The following is a 15,870-nucleotide window of genomic DNA, read 5'->3' as shown; positions in this document are numbered from 1 at the left end:
AGAAAGATTCAATCTTTATAAGAACAACAGAAGAAGAGCTGGATTGCAAATAATTCTTTGTTTTGCACAAAATCCTAATGAGACTATTTCTTCTGAACTGAAACATACCAAAACACAACAAATCATTGTCATTGAGTAAACTTTCACCCTATAGGTGGAGGGGAGTGGCAACATCAGAATACATGTTCCCTTTAAATTCTCCTGGGAATGAGGAAAGCTGGATGGATCATGAGTCCCAGCTGGGAAAGGGTCTTGGGATCACCTTGACAATCTTTTATTTGATTAACTTAGGTCCCGTTCACACTAGGGGATTTGGGCCGGGAGCGGGACAGATTGGGGGCGAAGCAAATGGCCATGATCACACCACAAAATCTAGGAAGTGTAGTGCTTCCGTCCCCGATCTGGCCCTTCCCCGCGAAACTCCGCATCAACTGGGAACCACCTGCCTAAGTGGTTCATAGAGAAGGTGCACTGCAAGCCGGGCCGTCGGATCGCCGGCGCGTCCTTGCGCTGGCGCATCCCCGGCTCCTAGCTGAACTGCGCATGCTCCGACATGCGCAGTTCGGCAGGCTCCCCGTCAGGACTGTGTTTTCTCCCCGGCATCTGATCATGCCGGGGAGAAAAGGCGCCGCGGCCAGGGGATCCGTGGGATCCCACCGCGGCGTTTCTTTTTTGGCGCGGCTTTTAAAAGCAACGCTTCGCCCCGTGTTTTCCCTGCCGTGTGGCAGGGGCCTTATTTAGATTTTTATACCCTGCTTTTCTCCCCACCAGAGACTCAAAGTGGTTTACAACCTCATTATTTTTAAAAGGATTCCCCCCCAGTTTAAAACGTTTCTCTTACTTTAAATTACCACAAATGTCAAAGGAGTCTTGGAAATAATTCAGACGCTCTGTTCGCCAGCAAGGAGATTTCTGCTCTCTGTGGACTATGAACTGTGTCTAATGTGTGCCAAGGGACTATGATGCCAGGTGACCAGAGTGAGAGGCCAGCACACACACACCAGATAGTGTGCCCATGACTTCCAAGAGGTTGCCCTGTTGCAGAGATGTTCCTACCTACACACACACAGCACCATGTTAGCATCCATTTGCTGGATGTTCAAACTACAAGGACTGATTCCTCCATTATGTTTTAATAAGTTGGCACATCTTCCCCTACCACACTCTTGTTACTGAGGAGAACTCATAAAAGGATTTACCTTCAGCGTTTTCCTTAACAAAGAAACTAGCTCATCTACCCACCTGGAGAACCGGTTCTGCGGCCTCAAGACAAAAGAGGACAATCAATGCTAGCTGCTAACTCAATCATCATGCTAATCAGGTGTCTTTGGGCTACCAGTTTAATTGCATCAATCATTGTCCAAGCTAGGCCCTCTCACTTCCACTGCATAAACTAATCAGAGAGGGGTTGTGTCAAGGGAGGAGTCCAGCAAGCCCTCCCCATGTGACACCCAAGAGGAGGTGGGCCAAGTCATGTGACTAGGACATGTGACCACCTCAAACCACCCCCAAGTCATGTGACTGAGACATGTGACCAGCTTGAGCCACCCCCAAGGAACATGTGACAAGGACATGTGACCAGCCTTGCCCAGCCTCCCAAGCCCCCCTCATAAAAGGGGACAGCCAGCCATGTGGTCCCTCTCTCTCTCTACACCCCTTCAATGACCGCTATACTCTCTGACTCTCATCCTTGTAGCAATCTGCTACCCATCCTACCCCAGGCTTTTAGTCTGCAGCTAAGGCCTACCTTGTGCTTTCTGCTGGTCAGTCTGCACACTCCATTTTCCTAGTATAATCCCCATTTTTCTAGTATTCCCTTATTTTTCCATTTGGCAAGCTTCATCTCTTCAGACCAGGTAATGTATCTCCCAACCAACGAGTCTCCTCAGCTTCCATATGCAAAAGACCTTGAAGGTTCCATATGCAACTGACATTCCAACTGCCTTGCGGGGAGGGGGGGGTGAGTTTGAGGTGTGGAATGCAGTGAAGTCCAATCAGCTTCCATATGCAAAAGACCTTGAAATGCTGGGCGGGACTGCACAGAGCAGCCAGTCAACCCAGCCAGCGTCTTCTGACTGACAGTTCAAGCGTCCATACACTAAAGGAGTGCATTTTAGAACTTTGGCACCCACTATTCAATTATATATAAGGAGAGATAATTCATAATTCCTCAATATTGATAATTAATCCAGAGCAATCAGGCTAACACCTCCTTGCAAGACTGTACTTCGTTTGTGTACCTTGGTAAGTCCAGAACAAGTTAGGCTTCTGTGTTGGTACAAACTGACATACACCATTTTAAGAAAAAGCAAACAATGTAATTTCACTTTTTACAAGCAGACATTGATTACAGCAGAAGCACAAGACTAAGCACAAGTTGCCTATAAGCTAATGAGCAAAAGGAAAATAAAAGGGGCAATAAAATGCAAAATGGAAAAACCCATTTCTGCTAGGTAATATTGATATAACTGATATATGAAAATAACTCCTATAATTTTGGAAGATCCTACTGCAGAAAAGGGTGAGGAAAAAGCTAGAATATAGCAAATAACTTTATAAAGATGGATTGAAGTTTGTGTAACGGAATTTGATGAACAAATTAGAGAAGATTGGTTTGACTGCCAGGTTTGCCTTGAAAAAGGATGGAAAAGGGGACCTTTAGCTGGCCTTTTGAAGCCCTGAAAGTTGCTACACCTGAACTAAACATACAGGAGAAAAAAACTGTCAAGGAAAAGATTAGAACTGAACTTTGCACAAGTACATTATTTTAAAAAATTATCTGTTATACTTTTTGCATGTAAATGTTTGTATTAATGTGATTAGGAAACAATATAATTGACTATGCCATGTTACATTGAGTAATTATATCACAATTGTACATTGGTTGTTCTTAACTAATCCATAAGAGAAGCCTGGTTGAGTGTGTCGTGTCTCCTTACACAAATTCCTCAACTTTTTCCAGATGTGGATATCGTGTAAATGTTATCAGCTCAGGGGTGATGTAGATCTAAGATATGATGCCACTAATGATGAGGTCTCCTGACAGAACTTGTGCAGAATATAAAGAGAGTCACTGAACATGCAATGCAAAACCTTGCATGCAGCCTGAGGCATTAACATCAATGGCAACCCCACAAGTGAAAACATATTTCTTGGAAATCCTCCCTCTTGACCCCAGTTCATTTGTTCCCACTTTGCCATTAGTGTATGTTTGGTAGCACAGCCTCACTTATGGGCCATTAAAGTATGTTACGATAAAGTATGTTACTATGTGTTACTACAAGACAGAGAGAGAGAGTTTCTTCCTGGGTAGTATTCTTTGCTCATACACTGGGGCGTGCATGGAGAATGGAATCAGAACATTTGTTCCAGAACATTTGTTACCATCTCTATATCCCCCCCTCCATGATAGGAAGCATGCCTAAAGTTTGGAAAAGAGACAGATTTTAATCATAAATGCTAGCAGCAAAACAGAAAAGCAAATGTGTGTCTTCAGGGGGTGTTAAACATAGGTGACTATGTCCTCCACCCAGCATTCTGCCTGCGCTGCAGACTAAGGGAAGAGACAGAGGTGAAGGTTTAATTCTTACCTCCTTCCCCTGACAAATTAAAGAGCAAACAAGTGCACACAGAGACATGTTTATGCATGTAATTTAGAGAGAGAGAGAGAGATCACAGATGACAAAGTATTAGAGACAGAAAACAGTTTCAATTTAAGAATGCAGATTAAAAAAAATTATTTCTTTCCATTGGCCTTTTCTTTTTGTTCATATCAGGTCTCAGCACAATGATGTAACACTTAGGGCAAAAGATGCAGCCCAGTAACGCAGCACTGGAGGTTAAATAGAGAAGATCTCCACAGCTACCATGTATTCCCCCTAGTGCTCAAGTAGGCTGGAACAAAGGACAACCATACTGAACATGCAGTTCAAGTCCTTGTATGCAACCTGAGGAATGAGGATCGATGATAACTCCACCAATGCCAACATCTTGCATAGAAACCTTCCCTCTGGACTTTGAGTGTCTTTGGTAGCACAGCCTCACTTAGATTCTAGGCTGGTTTGTTAGTATAAAGTATGTTACCATGTGTTAAAGTATGTTACTACCAGAGAGAGAGAGGGAGGGGAGACAGAAAGATAGGGGAGGGAGGGAGGGGGAGAGAGAGTTTCTTTCTGGGTAGTATTCTTTGCTTGCACACTGGGGTGTGCATGGAGAATGAAAGCAGAACATTTGTTCCAATCTCTGTTCTCGCCCCCCAATATATGAAGGTTGCTTACAGCATGCCTGTTTCCATGGAGGCTCAGGTTGCAGCAGATTAGGTCACAGAAGCCTTATCTCCCCCCCCAGAGCTTAGCTACAGTGACCTATGTAATGGTCATTTCCAGGCTTGATTACTGCAACTTGGTCTACACAGGCTTACCCTTGAGGCTGACCTGGAAATTACAACTGGTTCAAAATGCGGTGGCATGCTTGCTGATGTCGATGCCTGTACGGGCTTACATTCGGCTTGTGCTCTGTCAACGGCATTGGCTGCCAGTAGAGTACCGGATTTGCTTCACGTTGTTGGTGATGACTTTTATAGCCTTACATGGCCTTGGACCAACATATCCAAACCTTTTCCTATATATGCCCCAGAGAGCACTGAGCTCTAAAGATCAACACCTCCTGGTGGACCCTGGCCCAAGGGATGTCCATCTTGCCTCAACCAGGGCCAGGGCTTTCTCTGCCCTGGTCCTAGCCTGGTGGAACAAGCTCCCCACTGAGATCAGGGCCTTGCAAAATTGTCTTCAGTTCTGCAGGGCATGCAAGATGGAGCTGTTCCACCAGGATTTTGGCTGGTGGGTGCCCATACATGGCCTCCCTGAGGTTGCTGTCATCTACTCACTGATAAGTGGCCACTATTCCATCTATAACAACAGGCCAGAACCCATTATAACCATTAGATCTCCTGTTTTAGTTGGAACTACCAATTTTAATGTTTTATATTTTTTGTGTTTTAAATATTGTTCTGGGTTTTAAATTTTAAACTTTGATTGTATCTATTACAATGCTATTACCCACTCTGAGCCCGTTCACGGGATGGGCAGGATATAAATATAGATAAAAATAAATAAAGGAAAGTAAGGAAAAGAGACAGACTTTTATCACAAATGCTATCAGCAAGTTAGAACTGCAACTGTGTCTGTTCAGGGGGTGTTAAACACAGCTGACTATGTTCTCCCCCCACCATAATTCCTGCCATGCAGACTAAGGGAAGAGGCAGAGGTTTAAGTCTTACCTCTTTCCCCTATGAAATTAAAGACCAAACAAATGCACACAGAGAAATGTTTATGCATGTAATTTGTAAAGAGAGAGAGGACAAAAGATTAAAGAAAGAAAACCAAAAATCAGAATCATCTTAAGAATGCATATTTTTTCCATTTATTTCCCTTAAATGGCCAGAAAGCCTATAAAGCCCAGGACACAGAAGAACATGGTCACTGACCCATCATTACATTCCAGAACAATTTCTTCAATCACTGAATTCATGTCAGAATCTGGGAAGGGTGGAGAGGTTGCTAACCACACAGAACAAATCATGCCTTGAGAAAGGGAGCAGGAAATAACCATGGAACTGGCTAGTCTTTTCCCCACCCATTTTCTCATTTTGGATCCTGGTTTGGTCGCCATGAAAGCTAAAACCACAGTGATTGTTTTGGCCAATAGGCAAGAAACAGCAACTGTGAAGATGATGCCAAAAGTCATTTGTCGAAGGACACAGGTCATCTTTCCAGGTTGGCCAATGAATAGCAAAGCACAAAGGAAGGAGAGCAGGAGGGAGATGAGGAGTGTGTAGGTGAGGTCCCGGTTGTTGGCTTTAACTATGGGAGTGTCCTGGTGCTTGATGAAGATCCCAAGCACTACAACTGTGAGGAAAGATAATGAAAAAGCAAAAAGAGCCAGGATGATGCTCAGAGGTTCCCCATGAGACAAGAAAGTGATCTTTTTTGGAAGGCATGAATCCTGGTTGCTGTTTGGATAATGGTCTTCTGGGCACTGGAAACAGGCATCCATGTCTGTAAAAGAATATGGCAATTTCTCGACTTCATAACAAAAGGTGTGAAAAAATTAATAATAACTCACCATTATAAAGGCCGAAGAGTAAACTTCACAGAAAGCATTACCCTTTTTGTTTGAAATCTTCCCTTCGGGACATGGAAGACAATCATAGCAACAAAATGGCTTCCCTTCCTTCTTTGCTTTACTATGACCAAAAGGGCAGTTTTCATTACACTGAGAAAGAGCTTGTGCCTATCCATTAGTAAGAGAGAGAAAAATGTTTTACATGTTGTAAATTCGTTGCCATTTTATATCAGTGATGGATGTGCAGTTAATAAAAGTGCTCAGTTTTGGAATGCCTTTATGGCATTTTTGTCTACAGCGTAGTTGTTGTACATTGGAAGAGTACTAATTCTGCTGACTGGTGGGTGAAAAACATACCAGCCAACCAGAATCATTAGGGAATCCTCCCAGTGAACAAGACAAAACCTGATTAGCATGTCTGTGCACCGTCTTTCCACTTGTACCCATCATTGCCACATCTCAAGGGGCTGCCCTTGAGAGTGACTCAGAAATATCTGCTGATCCAAAATTCAGAGGCACATGTCCTTACTGGAACACCATCAAGAGCCAACATACAACCGGTGCTCCATCATCTTCCTTGGCTCCCGGTTGGATACCAGATCCAGTTCATAGTCATGGTCCTAACCTTCAAAGCCCTATGCGGTCTGGGATAAATGTATCTGCAGGACTGTTTCTCCCTGTACATCTTTCAAAAGGTTCTATGCTCTACAAATCAACATCTTCTGGTCATCCCTGGTCCAAATGCCATCTGCCTAGCCTCAACCAGAGCCCAAGCTTTTTCAGTTCTGGCACCTGCCTAGTGGAAGAGGAAGAAGAGGAGTCTGGATTTATACCCTGCCCTTCACTTGGAGTCTCAGAGTGGCTTACAGAGTGGCCTTTCTCTTCCCCTCCTCAGAACAGACACCCTGTGAGGTAGGTGGGGCTGAGAGAGCTCTGACAGAAAATCCTCTTTTTCAAGGACAGATCTTATCAGAATTATGGCTTGCCCAAGGTCATCTAGCAGGTGCAAGTGGAGGAGTGGGGAATCAAACCCGGTTCTCCCAGATTAGAGTCTGTGCATTTAACCATTACACCAAACTGCCTCTCTGGAATATTCTCCCATAGGAGATCAGGGCCCTGAAGGACTTATTACAGTTCTGCAGGGCCTGTAAAAGAGAAATGTTCTACGAGGCATATGGCTGAGGCGGCAGATGTCCAATTATGGCCCCTGTCACACGGGCAGGAAACTGCAGAGGAGAAGTGTGGCTATTTGCCCCGGGGCAAACTAACATGCAGTAAAGCGATCAGACCTACTGTGGAGGTTCTGTGGAGGTACTGTGGAGGTTCCATGGCAAGGGAGAGGTGCCGATTACAACACTACTGGAACACCATCAAGAGCCAACATACAACCGGTGCTCCATCATCTTCCTTGGCTCCCGGTTGGATACCAGATCCAGTTCATAGTCATGGTCCTAACCTTCAAAGCCCTATGCGGTCTGGGATAAATGTATCTGCAGGACTGTTTCTCCCTGTACATCTTTCAAAAGGTTCTATGCTCTACAAATCAACATCTTCTGGTCATCCCTGGTCCAAATGCCATCTGCCTAGCCTCAACCAGAGCCCAAGCTTTTTCAGTTCTGGCACCTGCCTAGTGGAAGAGGAAGAAGAGGAGTCTGGATTTATACCCTGCCCTTCACTTGGAGTCTCAGAGTGGCTTACAGAGTGGCCTTTCTCTTCCCCTCCTCAGAACAGACACCCTGTGAGGTAGGTGGGGCTGAGAGAGCTCTGACAGAAAATCCTCTTTTTCAAGGACAGATCTTATCAGAATTATGGCTTGCCCAAGGTCATCTAGCAGGTGCAAGTGGAGGAGTGGGGAATCAAACCCGGTTCTCCCAGATTAGAGTCTGTGCATTTAACCATTACACCAAACTGCCTCTCTGGAATATTCTCCCATATGAGATCAGGGCCCTGAAGGACTTATTACAGTTCTGCAGGGCCTGTAAAAGAGAAATGTTCTACGAGGCATATGGCTGAAGTGGCAGATGTCCAATTATATCAGCTTTCCCTAACCTGTTTGCTCTGCCTATTGCACTGTATATTCTGGGCTAACTGCTGCTGAGTTCTTGCCCACTTGCTTGATATTTATTATCACATATGGGCACACATACAGAGACCTTTTATAGGGAGCACTTGTCAACTTGTACTTAATAGCCATCTTGGAAATTTTATTAGCTTATATTCTGTATAGGTTTTAAACTTGTGTGATTATGTTTGAACTGTCTTAAATTTATTGCTTGCATTTACTGTTGAAACCTACCCTTAACCCTGCTGCACGGGGGCAGGCTAGAAACTTAAATAAATAAATAAATATTTGGGATGGCTTCATGTGACTTTACAAACATGAGTAATTATTGCATGAAGTATCGACCATGTGAATGCCCCATCCACCAGTACTGATGTTTCAGTACACCTGGAGGGCAGATTTGGGAAGTGGAAGGTGGGAAAGATCTATCTCTCCTTGTGCCTTATATTGTGCAAGAGAAAACTTATTATTCAGAATTTTATGAGTGTACTATATTTAAAAGTGACTTTGGTGGGGCAAATATGTGTGAATACACCTGTTCCCACAGCAGAATAAGGCACCCGATCAGACAAAGTTGACTTTCCCTCAGCTGTGCACACCATTTCAAAATACCCCAAGGTCATTGAAACATACCACAGCTGTTTTATTGCAAAAGAATTTCAGAGACAGACTGGAATGGGAGATTGCTAAATTACAAGTAATTACAACACACCAGCCAATGGGACCCCCAGGGCTTAACAGAGATATTGGGTTCTTGTCTCGCTACACACACTAAGTCACTCAGACCTCACATATACCCAGAATTAAACTTCGTTGGTCTTAAAGGTGCCACTTGACTCAAACTTAGTTCTCACATCTGTTGTTAACTCTTTTATTAACTGTATGCTAATTTGCTGCTATTGACGAATCTTACCAACTGTGTCATTCCAATCTTAGCTGTACTTATACATCATTACTCTAATTAGCCCTTTCTGGCAACTAACCCCCCCCATCTATATGTAACACTTGAGGGAATCTGTACAATGTATCTGAAGAAGTGTGCATGCACACGAAAGCTTATAAAAGGAATCAAACTCCGTTGGTATTCAAAGTGCCACTGGACTCAAACTTTGTTCTAGATTTAATTCACACACACAAACAATTCCTTTAATGTCATTTCACAAGAGTAAAAACATCATATTAGATTTAATTCAGATACTAAAGAATCTACCTCAAGTCGTTAAAAACAAACAAAAACCTAACATAAATCTGACTCTTAACATATTTTTGCATCCTGACTAATGAGTTCATGTGATTCAAAATGTGAACACATGAAGCTTCTTTATTTGGAATCAAACAATTGGTCCATCAAGGTTAGCACTATCTACTCAGACTGTCAGTGGTTCTCCAGAGTCTCAGGCTGAGATCTTTCACATCACCAACTGCCTGGTCCTTTCAAGTAGAGATGCCTGAAATTAAACCTGGGACCTTCTGTATGACAAGCATATCCCCTCCCCTTTTATATGCATAAATTCTACCTGATTAAATCTGCGGGGCCATGTGATAGCATCTTCATAAATCACAAATGTTTCTTCTGGGGAAGCCTTTGGGTCTATCTGACCAACTTTGACTCGAAGGAAGGACTGGTTTGGGAATGTGACCCAGTTGATAATGTCGAATCCAGCTACCAATTCTCCATGTTGATCAAAGGAAACAGTTTCACCACTACTGCTGTTAAATGAGACCCTCCTCAGAAATCGGTGAAGCTATTTTTTTTTTACAGAGAAAGAAATATACATTAGGAGGTGCAAATACCTATGCTACAATCAGGGGTCATTTCGTAGAAAAAGAGGTGCAGGAGCTCATTAGCATAACTCATTAGCATAACTTATTTGCATATGCCACACCCCCTGACATCACCGGAAGTGTGTCAGAAGGCAACACCCACAGCTCAGGCTCCACTGAACTGTTTTGGATTGCTAGCTATTGGGGTGTGTGTGTGTGTGCAGATCTGTCCTCACAGAGGAGGGAGAGCTTGTACCTGAATAAACCTTGGTCTTAAAAGGTGCCACTGGACTGTTTTGGACCGGGGGGGCAGGGGGAATCTCTGCAGCTTACCTGGCTGCTTCTTGCTCTGACTGAGGGCTGCTGAGAGCAGGGGGTGGGGCTTGTTGCATGTGCCCACCTCCTGGGCTCTTTACTGCCGGAGCTCCGCTCCTGTGCGCTCCTGCAGGAAATGACCCCTGGCTACAATCCTGGTAATAGTAAATTGAGAAGACCAGAATAATGAAGTTGCCTGTGGATTAATGGTGGTCCCATCACTTGTAAAGGGAAGTCCATGACACAGCTAAGACTTGGTAGCCTTGCCCGAATAAAAGCTTCCCACACCTTGTCAATATTAATGTTTCAGTGACACACGCAGTATAGTGAGGTTTCCTACACTGACCACCAAATTAATTGCTTTTATTTGGTTGTAACCCACCCTGAGCCTGCTTGTGGGGGAGGGCATGCAGGGCAGAAATGCAAATAAATAAATAAATAAAATTGCTGTATCCCGTCCCTAAAAATCACCTGCCATGGATGTTGATTCAGAAGCTTTGGTCTCCCTGGATCAGCCATCCCTCTGTGTTTAGTTGTGGATGAATGCATGGCATGCAAAGCATGTGCCACAGCATAAATGGCAATGTAGATGTTGTAGCTGTGGCTAGTCATGCACATCTCAAAGATGGACCCAGGAAGAGTCTCCAGCTTCTCCTCCCCACTGCAGAGTTTCTTAGAGTACATACCTATCGTGGGGGTGGGAAAAGAACAATTAAATGCATATTCCCAGAAGTCCCAGATAAAGCCATCTTCTTTGTTTGAGAGAGGATTTCTGGTCTGAAGAAAGTCCCTGAATCCTAACACATCCTTTGAGTGCACTGCAAAGGATATGGCACCATGGAGGAAGTCTATGCTCCAACCTCTTTGAAATGTAAATGATGTAAAATCTATCTGGGCTGTCATAACCCAAACTTTGCTTCTGTTTGCCGTTGCTTCGTCCTGAAATTCTGAAACATGGTGAAAAATTCTTAACATGATCATGGACACAATTTCACCATGTACAACCACCACATTGGCACTGCTTCCTTTGACGATATCATAAGCTTTAAACCCGTCTGCCACCATTTCAGCAGCGTTATTGGAAGTACTTAGTTTTGGAAATGCTTTTATGAAGTTGAAACAGATTCCTCTTTGGGAAAATGTGGGAATAACATTCTGCACAAAGCTTTCTCCATCATCAGTGTCTGAATACATCACTCCAACCCATATCCACTTGAAATGCTGCAGTAACTTCAGAATCCCCATATATTGATGGGTCCCATTTGGAAACAGTTGATGGAAGAACACAGCTTGGATACTGTTGCTCATCAGTGGAGATGAGCCATATATGAGCTAAGGAAGAGAAGAACAAAGGTGCAGCAATATTTCCCTTCTTCCCCCTTAATTTACTTTTACTTGGGAGTTTGTTCATATGGGGCAACACACACAAAGCACTCACTATCACAAATTGCTCTTGGAAGCAAGAATCAGATTATTATTATTATTTAACACCATAGAGAGCAGCAGAGGGGGAAAACCCCTCCTATTAGTAATTTGAAGTGGTACATCCCCAGCCCTTACTGTTTGGTTTTGTTAAATATTTAAACTGGCTAGAAAAAAGAAACTTTGGATTCAACTTTCTCTTAAAGGGCCTGAGAAAAACAGATGTTCTCCAGTCTGTTGTTGGTGGCCATATGCAAAAGAACGCCCATGAATGATTTTTATTCTTTCATAGCTTCATTTGCTCGGTCAGAGCTTGACTTTCCAGCCACATCCAAGCTACATTTTAATTTCAGCAGTGCTTCCTGCTTATCTCCACACGACAAAGCTACAGCTAAAAGCCATGAGAAGCACAAAATGCTGGTTCAACTCCCAAGTACACAGCTTACCTGTGGGATCTTGTACAGGCACAGGATGGTTGCCATGAAGGAATAAACATCTGAATTCGGACCGCCAATGACAGCCGCCAGATTGTCCTGGGTGCCACATATGTAGTTAGGGATGAAACTGCCCCGTGCAGAGAGGATTTCTATTGAGGCACGATAGGTCCAGCTTGCAAGAAAGTAGCTGTTGTGGATGTCGAAGCCCAGAGTAATGTTGGGCAAGAGGGTGGGATTTTTGTTGATCTCCTTTACAGCAAACACCAAAGCTAGGATATGCTGGTAGTTTTGAGTTAGTAACCTGTTAACATAGTTGTGTGGTGTGTCACAGAGCATCACATGAATATACACATTTGCTACATTTTATTTGTTGTTTTTTTTGCCGTCGGATCACAACTGACTTATGGTGATCTCGTAGGTTTTTCAAGGCAAGAAATGTTCAGAGGTGACCTGCCATTGCCTGCCTGGTATTCCTTGGTGATCTCCCATCCAAATACTAGCCAGGGCCAACTCTGCTTAGCTTTCAAGATCTAGCCTGCCCCCCAGCCCAGACATGCAGTTCACAGAACACCAGCCACATGGCTTTCCTTGGGCACTGGAGCCCACAAAAATGGAGTGGAGGGTAAGTCCCATCCGTGTCTTCTCTGAGTACTAGAGCAGGGGGGGGAACACTTTGTTTTCGAGGCTATGCATAAGCTCCCTGTTCTAATCAGTTCAGTATGTTAGAGGTTTGGACTGCATCTTACGGATTTGTCACCTCAACATTAATTAGTTATTAGAGACATGTGAGTAAAATGCTTTGAGCATTCACTCAGTGAGTAATGCGGGTATCAAAACAGATTCGATATATCCATGAGACATAAGAAGCTGAAATATGAAACTAGGGTTGGTTCTAGAATAAGGATCCCAAAGGCAGTTGCTTCAGGGACCTAGTTTTAGTAGGCAGCAACCATTTATCTCACATGCCACTACCCAGCCAATGGCTTGCATACCTGCCTAACTGATACCCAACTGGATTTCTGCCTCTTCCCAGAAACACATAATCTTCTTTGCCCCCCCCCCCCGATTTCTTAAAAGGGAGGGCAGCAAGCTGTTCATGCCATTTCCTGAACTCTCATCTCCCCTGCTGGTAAAATTTCATCCGCCACTTCAGTTTGCCTGTTGCCACGGTAACCACAGTGGAAGCCGAAGTCCCGCAGAGGGAAGTACATCAAAGAGTTCTCCAAACAGTTTTTAAAGAGAGTCGGGACAGTGCAGAGATAAAGAGCTGCTGGGAAACCCATCAAAAAAGACACACTAATGTCTATGGAGGACTGTAAAATTGCTTGGTATGTTATGTGTAACAATTAGAAATCAGGATACACATTTTAATTAATGATTTAACACGGAATGCTGAGCCATGGCCCAGTGGTAGAGCATCTGCTTTACATGTGAAGGTTTCTAGGATCAATCACCACCAACTCCAGTTAAAGAGATCAGGTAGTAGGTGATGTGAAAGACCTCAGCCTGTAACCCTGGAGAGCTGCTGCTGGTCAGAGCAGACAACACTGAGCTTGAGGAACCAGTGGTTTGATTCCGTTTGAGGCAGCCATGTCTGTTGATGTGTTGCCTCTTCAGTCATCACTGCCATTACCAGTACAATGATTTGGCAATGCTTTCCAGATGCATTCTGAACTTCAGAGTAGATCTCAACAATGAGCATGACTACTTATATTAATAACTATTATAAATGCAGCACAGGAAGTGTAGTTTACTCTAGCATGAGCACATGAAGCTGCCTTCTATAGAGTCAAACCTTTTGGTCTGCTGAGGTCAATATTGTCAACTCTGACTGGCAACCAGTCTCCAGGATCTTGGGTGGTGGTCTTTCAGATCATCTCCTACCTGATCCCTTTAACTGGCAATTCCAGGGATTGAAACTGGGACCTTCTGCATGCAAAAGACATGCTTTACTACTGAGTCACAGCCAGTTCTCCACCACAGCCAGTCCTCCACTACAGCAATGCTACACTTCTCCAACTCCAGCAAAGCCAACACTTCTTTCCGAAACCAATGGAATGGGAAGCTTATTATCTGGAGATATCTATGATTTCATTCTGAAAACCAGAAACGTACGTGAGTTCATCAAACTGCTCCTGGAAGGGGTGTTTTGCAAATGTCATCTCTTCTGAGGTCATGAAGATCTGAGAAATAATGCCAGCAATGATGAGGTCTCCCGGCTGATAGTATTTGTGAAGAACAGAAAGAGTCTTACAGGTGGTACATTTACAAATAGGAACCCTGCAAGCTGCCTGAAGCAGCAGCACCAGTACTAAAACCAACAATATTATCATTTTGGACACAAGCCTTCATTCTTGATACTGGTTCCCTTTTTCACACATTGTTTTCAAAGCATTATCCAGCCACTCTAACGGGCTCTGTAGCTTTCACTGGACTGTGGAAAGGGTGAGCAATTAGCCTGGCAGCGCTTTGCTGGTTCCCAGCCCAGTTCTGAATGGCACAAGCACTATTAAGAGCATTTTGAATCTTGAGTCATAGTTTTATCCACTGGGATAAAACTGGGATGCTGGGATGCTGGGATGCTGTAGCAATTCTGGGGAGGAACTAGGAGAAACCAATTATTTTCATAATTACAGAGGATGCAGGTAAGTGGTATGATGAAAACATGTTTTTCTCATCTTGGCAGGTCTTCCTCAGTGTTCAAGGGAATGACACATAGAACAGTAGTGAAGTGACCCTCAGTAAGACAAAACCATCTTTAAAAAAAGATTCAACCTTTATGAGAAGAATAGAAGAAGAGCTGGATTGCAAGTAATTGTTTTGCACAATAAATCATTCAAGAGGGAATTAGATAAGCATATGGGACAGAGGTCCATCAGTGGCTATTAGCCACAAGGTGTAGATAGGAATTCACAGGCTGGGGCAAGTGATGCACTGTATTCTTGGTGCTTTGGGAAGGCAACAGTGGGAGGACTTCTAATGTCCTGGTCCCACTGCTGGACCTCCTGATGGCACCGGGTATTTTTGGTCCATCAGTGGCTATTAGCCACAAGGTGTAGATAGGAATTCACAGGCTGGGGCAAGTGATGCACTGTATTCTTGGTGCTTTGGGAAGGCAACAGTGGGAGGACTTCTAATGCCCTGGTCCCACTGCTGGACCTCCTGATGGCACCGGGTATTTTTGGCCACTGTGTGACAGAGCATTGGACTGGATGGGCCATTGGCCTGATCCAACATTGGTTAACTCCCACCCTACTTTTGGTGGGGAGTGGTAACAAACATCAAGAATACATGTTCCCTTTAAATTCTGCTAAATACAATTAATGCTGTTGAATGAATGCATTGGGCCCTGGGAATGAGGGGAGTTGGGAGGTGATCATCAATCCCATGGGGGAGGGTCTGAGGTCACCTTGCCATTCTTTTATTTGATTGACTGATTTAGGCCCTGGTCATAGGGAGCATTAGCCACGCTAGAGAGACGGAATATAGGCAGATTTTCCGGGCACGATCTCACCGCCACATCTGGGAAGCGTAGAGCTCCCTTGGCTCAACCGAGGCTTCCCGCCGAAGATGCGCGGCAAAAAACTAGTACCTCGGAGGTACTAGTTTCTGGAAACCACGGGGCAAGGGTGAGTGTCTGATCACATTTCCGGTGGCATCCAGAAGCCGCCCATGCCCCATTGCGAAAAGGTTTCCCTCCCCCTGAAGTCTCCAGGGATGCGCACAAGCACCCAACGGGGCATGCAC

General features: G+C 44.2%; 1 pseudogene; it reads right to left on the bottom strand.

The window, feature by feature from the left end:
* Positions 1-3,726: 3,726 nt before the first annotated feature.
* Positions 3,727-14,456, bottom strand: LOC107110565 (annotated as a pseudogene).
* Positions 14,457-15,870: the final 1,414 nt, after the last annotated feature.

This window comes from Gekko japonicus, unplaced genomic scaffold (genome assembly GCF_001447785.1).
Source record: "Gekko japonicus isolate JY-2015 unplaced genomic scaffold, Gekko_japonicus_V1.1 scaffold2608, whole genome shotgun sequence".
NCBI lineage: Eukaryota > Metazoa > Chordata > Lepidosauria > Squamata > Gekkonidae > Gekko > Gekko japonicus.
This window is presented reverse-complemented; position numbering and strand designations above follow the sequence as displayed.